At 43.0% G+C, this 8,549-nt stretch overlaps 1 non-coding gene across 1 annotated transcript; it reads left to right on the top strand.

Moving 5' to 3' along the window:
* The first annotated feature begins 2,861 nt into the window (after positions 1-2,861).
* On the top strand, positions 2,862-3,002 carry LOC115940768 (U4 spliceosomal RNA). Its single transcript, XR_004075502.2, has one exon. It is a non-coding gene; the product is annotated as a U4 spliceosomal RNA (small nuclear RNA).
* The last annotated feature ends 5,547 nt before the right edge of the window (positions 3,003-8,549 follow it).

The raw sequence follows: 8,549 nt of genomic DNA on the forward strand, positions 1-8,549 counted from the left end.
GGAGAGACTCCTGTGCTAGGTTGGCATCTATAGTTCCAGTTTCATTCATCGGGATTGAGACAACCAGATTCTTTCTCAGAAAGGGAGTTGCGCTTACACACGCCTGTTTTCTCGGAGCTCTACACCAGAGGGCAGTGTGGCGGCTCGGTTCTAGAGATGCCCTTTTTTCCAAGCGGGTATGGCTGAGCAATGGGTCTTCTCTTAGGGTTTTCCTGGGGAATAAAAGAGGAAGGTAGGTGTATTCGTTTTCTGTTGCTGTGGAAGAAAGTACCACAAACTCAGCAGCTTAAAACAGCACGTATTCGTGAGCCCACGGCTCTGTAGGTCAGCAGTGGATTGCTTTCACAGTCAGAGAGGAGGCAACGGTGGGTATGGCTGGCTGGAGGGAGTGATCCAGGAAACCAGGCATATAACAGGGGAGCCATAAACATTGGCTGGTGAGCTCTATCGTGCTACAGCCACGTCAGCCAAGGAAAAGAAAAGGATACGATGCAGAGTGCTTTTGAAGAGCTCAAGGGAGCAACTGAATGGGGATTTTGCTAGGTTGACAAACTTCCCTGGGTGTTCCTAAAATCTGACTTCAGATCAGAGTTTCATTCTCTGTGATGGGATAGTTGGGACTGTGTTCAATTCATCAGCACACTGAAATCTTTCCAAGTCTTAAAACAAAACAAAACCCTCCTGACTCTAGAACTTTTCTTCTCTGGTCTAGACCCCTTGAAAGCTGTTCTTTATTCTCTTTTCCAAGCTATCCTGGAAAAAAAAATGAAACCTTTTCAAAATGCAGAAATAGGACTTCTAAATGCAAAAATAGGCTTAATCCTCCCTCCACTGTCTATTGCCTTTGTAACAGACCCACAGATTTTCCTCAGGCTTAAAAGGAGGACACCCAAGCAAAAATGAGCTTAGTTGTACTGTCCCAGCCTATAAGACAGACAAGAAACTCTGCCTTCCTAGTACTTTCCCTAACATGCTGCATTTTACTGATTGATTGATTGATTTATGGCGGGGGGGGGGCAGAGCAAGAGGGAGAGAGAGAATCTTAAGCAGGCTCCCTGCTCAACGGGGAGCCCGATGCAAGGCTCTATTTCACGATCCTGCGATCATGAGCTGAGCCAAAACCAACAGTCAGACATTTAACTACCCAGGGCCACCCAGGCATCTCGAACGTGCTGCATTTTTAATTTTAAAGAATAGAAGCAGCTGAAGGCAGGTCTGTGCTCTTTCTTGGCTGGAGACATTTTTTTACAGCCCATTTCGTTAACCAGTTAGGAAGTTTTACTTCTCTCTTACTTGGTAAAATTTATAGGGTTCTGCTGTTCAAATTTGGTAAAGAATCATATGCATTTAAGAAGTATCATTGGTTCCAAGATGTCAGGAAAGCCCAGATCTCTCTACTGACTTCTTGAGATGCAATCATAAGAGAAAGAGCCTGTAAATGGGCTTTTCAAAGAAAAATAGCAAATGCTCCTCTTTCTGCCTCTTTTGGTAATAGTCCCACTTACAGGATACAGTTGTTAATCTACAACAGGAAGGGGATGCTAAATTTGGTGGCGAGTGAAAGAAGATATTACAAAGAGGAGAAAGGAATTAACCCATAAAAACTTTGTGAGTAAAAGGCTTATTACTTTGAGTTGACCTTGAAACATTTCATTGCCTACTTCTGTGCTGGCTTCGCAATGGACAATAAAGTCTCCAAAAACACTTCATGTAAGGTTGTTGTTTGTCTTCATTCATTTACCCTAGTGACCCTGGGTGGGACATCGCTCCATCAGGAGAGGTAGAGTCTCAGGAGAGCCATCCAGCTAGTCAACCGAGTTACCAACAGCCCAATTGTCACAAAAAAGCCAGTTACCCACTGCTTCCTTTTTGGCAGCCTTTCCTACGGTTGAGGCTACATCCTACTTCCCTAACAAACCTGACTTTATATTTCTCACTTTTATCAGTGAGCTTCCATTCAGCAGCCAGGCAGTCCTGGACCAATGGCACAGTCTGCTCAATACACCGGGCATGGAGTGGGCACTTAAAATTCATTAACTGATCCAACACTTCCTCCTTTACTTCCAAATTAACCTTTTCTCTCAGCTGGATGGGGACTTCTTCCTTACTCTAGATGCTGTTTTCTCTAACTCTGGGCCAGGACTTGCCAGATGAGCAAAGAAAACCTATCCCCACTTTCACAGACATTGCCCCACCTGGATGTCACATACTTGTAAAGCTCCTAGACATTCATCTTTTTAAACCCACCTTGAGAAGAGCTACACATAAGCTGGTGCTCCTCAGTTCCAAATGGACACTGGGCTTACGTAGGCTTTTTCTGCCAAGTAAATTGTCAACAGATAGGGCTATTTTCTTTATTGACATCATGCTCTCTCCTTCAGGTGGACACCAAAGAAAACACTTCAAACTTCTGGAAACATGACGGCCCTGATGAGGAGAAAGAGGAGAGAAGAACAGAGGTCCAAAAGGGAGGTAGTGGGAAAAAAAAACATAAGACTGAGAAATAATCCCAAAGCAAGATGTCACATATAAGAACACATTCTTGGCTTTCTCACCTTTCAAAATTAGAACAACCTAACTGGCCAATGTTAGAGGAATGATTAAGTGAATTATCATTTATTCACACAATGGAATATTGTGCAGCCATTAAATGTTCCCTTTGAAGAATGTGCTCAGCAAAGAATAAAAGTTTATGTAATTATAAATGGGAAAAAAAAAAAAAAAGGCAAAACGGGGCACCTGGCTGGCTCAGCCGGAAAAGCGTGTGACTCTTGATCCTGGGGTCGTGAGTTTGAGCCCCACCTGGGGTGTAGAGGTTAGTTAAGTAAATAAAACTTTAAAGAAGGAAAAAAAGTAAAACAAGCTTTGCACAGTGGCAGTATTGTAGCCAATGAGGTTTATCCAAGGCACGATTATTGCTAATTGAAAAATGTTCCCAATACCCCACCGTGACGACTCGAAATACAGCGGACATTGACAATTTTTGACAGTCTCTATGGAGACTGAATTTAAAAAAAAAAAGGCAAACGAAATCATATTGTGCTGTAATCTGCTTATCAATTTGTGTGTCTGTACCACCATTAGATTGAGAAAAGGTGAGAGTAGCGGGGATCCATGTCAAAGACAGAACGCTGAGGAACACTGACATCTATGGAATGTTGCAGGAAGGGGTGCCTTCAAAGAAGACAGAAAATATGAAGCAAAGAAGCCATGGAAAGGACTGAACCAAGAGAGCGTGAGGTCACAGAATATGGGAGAAGATGACACATCCAAGGTGTCTCCCAAAGTGGGAGACCCTAGTATAGCTGTTTTGCTATGAGCAAACTTGAGCAAAGTTTCAAGAGGAACTTAGCGAGTTAGATAACATCCCAGGGTAAGGGAGAGATGACATCTGAGCTGAAGTCTGCCTGTCAGCAAAGCCTATGCTCTCTGCTTTACTCAAGGCTGTCTCCCTGCCATGTTAGAAATATCTCTGGATTGTGTACAAGATCATGATTGAAGAAGGATCAATCAGCTGTATTTTCTTTTTTCTTTAAGATTTTATTTATTTATTTGAGAAAGAGAGAGCAAGAGAGTGAGAGAGAGCACGAGCAGGGTGGAGGGGCACAGGGAGAGGGAGAAGCAGGCTCCTGGCTGAGGAGAGAGCCCACTGCAGGGCTCGATCCCAGGATGCTGGGATTAGGACCCAAGCCGAAGGCAGATGCCCAATGGACTGAGCCACCCAGGCGCCCCATGTATTTTGTATTTAAGGGCTACACTTTGATACAAGAACAGCGGTGGGAGTAGAAGGTGAGAGAATGGACCCCAGGGCAACAGATTAGTATGGGGAGTGCAAACTCCATCGCTTGCAAAGCAGATAAGGTAGAAGGGGAAGTGGCCTGGCAAACAGGTGCCTACTCACACAGCCTACAGGGGGCAGGAATGCAGGGCCCTCAACCACTGTGGTTGGATATTCCAATTTGTTTAGAGATGCCAGAAATCTGGATTTTATCTTTCTCTGTGACATTTTCAAATTTCAAATGCTGGGCTCCAAATAAAAAACATTTTTAAACACTATGCAGACTAAATAAATCTGTGGAGTAGATTGGGCCCAAGTTTAGACTGCTGGCTTTATATCGGGTAAAGGTAGTTGGACTTCAGGAACTATATCTTCAGTTGTGCTGGTTCTATGCAGAGCTGATCCCCAGATGGCAGGGTGGAGGGGGGATCCCTGAGCAGGCCTTGGGTGGGGGCACTTCCCCTACCAACCTCCTTCCCCAGCTTTTCTCACTGGGCTCATCACTCAACTTACTATGATGAATGCTTTGTTGGGTTCTGTTCCATGGAGTTAAAGGAGCATGGAGTGTCTCTCATCACAGTCCTTTCCTAGGAAAATAAATGGCCCGCTCCCTGGAGTTGGGGGTTTTTTTATGCAATGACTTTCCTCTACGAGATTTATTGCAGCAGCTTTGTGAGAGATTTGTAGTAAGTAGTATTCGGGCTGTAGGTCTTAAATCCTCAATGCCACAGTCGTAACTCTCCAGGAAGGAAATGATGGAAGATCACAGTAGCTAATAGTGCATTATGATGATATTGTCTCCACAGAAATGATGGCTGTCTTGCTGCTGTTGTCTTACTTAGGAAACGTGAGCTCTTCAGGTGCGCCTGAGATATCTATCCTGGTGGTGCTTTGTGAGATCCTGAAAAACCGACAGACTAGGGGAAGAGAGCAAACATTTACTGAATGTCTACCACTTCCTTTTTCACATATGGGGAGACTAAGGCTCAAAGAAGTTCAGTCATTTTCCCAAGGTCTCCTGCTGAAAAACCTTTTTGATTACAAAGCAGATCTCGTCTACCATGCCACATGGAACATATTTTTAAATATAAGAGAATGTCTAATGGATCAAAGTTGATAGGAGTGAATGGTGAAATATTTCCCCCATTTTAGGTTTAACCTGAATCTACCTCACTTTTAGACTCAGGGCACAGTGTATGGGAAGTCCAGGGGATAAATAATCTATATGACACCACGAGGAAACAATCAGACAAACCCAGACTGTGGAATAAAGACAATCATCCCAATCACTGTCAATGTCATGGTTAAAAACGTCAAGATGCTCTTCTAGTTTAAAAGAGATTCAGGGACGCCTGGGTGGCTCAGTCAGTTAGGCATCTTCCTTCAGCTCATGTCCTGATCCCAGGTCCTGGGATCAAGCCCCGCATTGGGCTCCTTGCTCAGCAGGGAGCCTGCTTCTCCCTCTCCCTCTGCCTGCCTCTCTCCCTGCTAATTCTCTCTCTCTCTGACAAATAAATAAATAAAATCTTAAATAAATACATACATAAATAAAAGAGACTGAAAAGACAAATTAACAAATGCAAGATACAAACCTTAATTGGGTCTTGGTTCCAAATAGAACTATTGGATATAATACTTTGGGAACAATTGAGGAAATTTGAATATGGACTAGATATTAGATGATAGAAGAGATCATTATTCGTTGTCTTAAATGTGATAATGACATTGTGGTTATGCATGGAAACAGTCTTATTCTTAGGAGATACCTACTGAAGTACTTAGGAATGAAGTATTACAATGTCTGCCCTTCAGTTTCAAATGATTGAGAAAAAAATTATGTGTGTGTATGTATAAAATATAAATTGCTGAATCTAGGTGGTGAGTATGTAGGTGTTCAGTATACTATTCTTTCAACCTTCCTGTGCATTTAAGATTCTTCATAGTAAAAAAAAAAAAATGAAAAAAATAGAATTCTTCATAGCATAAAGTGAAAATATACAAGTAAAAAAATGACTGACTTAAGCTGCCTCAGAATGATGAAGAGGGGGCTATACTGAATAGGGTAAATGCATTTTGAAATTCCTTTAGAAGATTAAAAATATGGACAAGCTTATATAACTTTGAATACGTGTTCATTAGAAATGAAAAACATATTTTAAAAGGATAGATGTACATAACTAGGGGCACCTGGGTGGCTCAGTCGTTAAGCGTCTGCCTTCAGCTCAGGTCATGATCCCAGGGTCCTGGGATCAAGCCACGCATCGGGCTCCCTGCTCCGCGGGAAGCCTGCTTCTCCCTCTCCCACTCCCCCTGCTTGTGTTCCCTCTCTCACTGTGTCTCTCTGTCAAATAAATAAATAAAATCTTTAAAATAAAATAAAAGGATAGATGTACATAACTACAGCCATATAAAAATATATTTGCTGGTGGACAAGAACTAAAACTGTATCTGTTCGGTTAGTGGAACTAGAGGTGATTTTTTTTCCAAAATTACTCTTGCTATATCATCTTTTCCATTAATATAATCATCAAAAATATGCTCATAGACCAAGGCAGAAAAAGATCATAAATCTTTTGCTATGGTGTGAGGTTGCAGATGACTATTTTTCTTTTAAGAGTCATCCTTAAAGTCCATTATAAAACAAAATCCTGTATTTTTATAATCAGTAAGTGCATTGAATATATTGCATTACTAAAAACACATCAATCAGGGGACTTCAGCTCCATAATTGTAGCATGGTAAAGAAAGATCTGGGGAAAACAAGTGAAAATTAAATAATTAAAAATTTAAAACAGCTTCAGGAAGTTGGAAGTTTGGTTCAGGAATGGCCAGGCTAATAGTTTCATCTGAATTATAAGAATGACTGTCTAAAATAGGGTTTAGCAAACACAGGCTGGCCACCGACTTTTGTAAATAAAGTTTTATTGGAGCATAGCCATGCTCATTCATTTATGTATTGGCTATGGCTGCTTTCACACTACAACAAGAGTTGAGTGGTTTCAACAGAGACTGAGTGACATGCAAAGCTAAGATACCATTCTCTGGTCTTTTATGAAAAACTTTGCAGAGCCCTAGTCTAAAAGTATCCATGCAGGGCATCTGGGTGGCTCAGTTGGTTAAGTGACTGCCTTCGCCTCAGGTCATCCTGGAGTGCTGGGATCAAGTCCCCGCATCAGGCTCCCTGCTCAGCAGGGAGTCTGCTTCTCCCTCTGACCCTCCCCCCTCTCATGTACTCTCTCTCTCATTCTCGTTCTCTCAAATAAATAAATAAATAAAATCTTTAAAAATAAATAAATGAATAAATAAAATAAAAGTATCCATGCATATGAAAAATGACTACATGAGAATATGGAAAAATAAAGTTGATTTATTATGGTGGGCATATTATAATTTTTAATTCACATTTTTAAAAATTACATTGTTATAATGTGGTTTGTTCATTTAATAAATATTTTTTAAGGAAAAAAAAATTGAGGGACGCCTGGGTGGCTCAGTCATTAAGTGTCTGCCTTCAGCTCAGGTCATGATCCCAGGGTCCTGGGATCGGGTCCCACATCGGGCTCCCTGCTCAGCGGGAAGCCTGCTTCTCCCTCTTCCACTCCACATGCTTGTGTTCCCTCTCTCGCTGTCTCTCTCTCTCTCTGTGTCAAATAAATAAATACCAAAAAAAAGAAAAACAATTGAATAAAAAATTACTATTTCTTCAATGCTTCAAATTGTGAGGGGAAAAGCAAATACAAATAGGTATTATATAGTTATTAAAGGCTGACATGGTTTGGAAGGAAAGATGGCGGAGGAGTAGGGGACCCTATTTCAACTGGTCCCCGGAATTGAGCTAGATATCTACCAGACCACTCTGAGCACCCACGAAATCAGCCTGAGATGTAAGAAGATCTGGATCTCTACAAACAGAATATCGCAGGCGGTTGGTTTTGAGGTTTGGAGCATAGCCATGCTCATTCATTAGAATGGATCATTGGATTGGATCTCATTGATAGCATGGGAGCCATGATTCCACGGGCAGATATCGGAGGATAAACGGCAGCAGGAGGGTGCCTGGCCATGGGGATCCTACACCGCCGGTGAGTGACAGCCTCGCGCTGTGGACGGGGCACAGACTCGCAGACCGGTAGCGACGGGGAAAAGATTTTAGGGCAACCCCGGGGCGGAAACCCTGAGCGGCGGGGTTGTGCACACGTGAACTGGAGGGGCTGGCGGTTTTAGAAGCACAAAGGGCAGAGACTTGCCCCAACCTGGGGGCAGGACTGGGGGCGCTGCGGAGGGGCACACAACCCAGGACGCTGCAGTTTATAGCAGCACGGACAGAAACAGAGATGGTGTGGCCTGGAGAGCTCACTGAAGAGGGTTGGAAACGGTCTCTTCTGCTCTGACTCACAGAAGAGACGTGGAAAGCCTCCAGGGAAAGCCACCAGAGAACAAAAGCCCCCAAAACTGTTTCCCGCTGAGCCCATTCCCCGCCATAGGGGGGCAGGGCAACTCCGCCCAAACAGGGTTGCCTGAGTAACAGCGCGGCAGGCCCCTCCCACAGAAGACAGGCTGGGAAAACAAGAGGCCAACAACCCTAAGGTCCCAAGAAAACAGGTGCGTCTTGCTTGGGTTCTGGTCAATAATTTGGACTCTGTACATTCCCTCAAACACCCATCAACAGAAACACTAGGAGGAGGAGCCCCCAAAACAGAAAAGACTCAGAGATTATGACTTATGCTGCAGATTTACAAATGGATGCAGATATAACCAAGATGTTGGAGAT

Source organism: Leptonychotes weddellii, chromosome 14 (assembly GCF_054177405.1).
Source record: "Leptonychotes weddellii isolate Sample4059 chromosome 14, ASM5417740v2, whole genome shotgun sequence".
Lineage (NCBI taxonomy): Eukaryota > Metazoa > Chordata > Mammalia > Carnivora > Phocidae > Leptonychotes > Leptonychotes weddellii.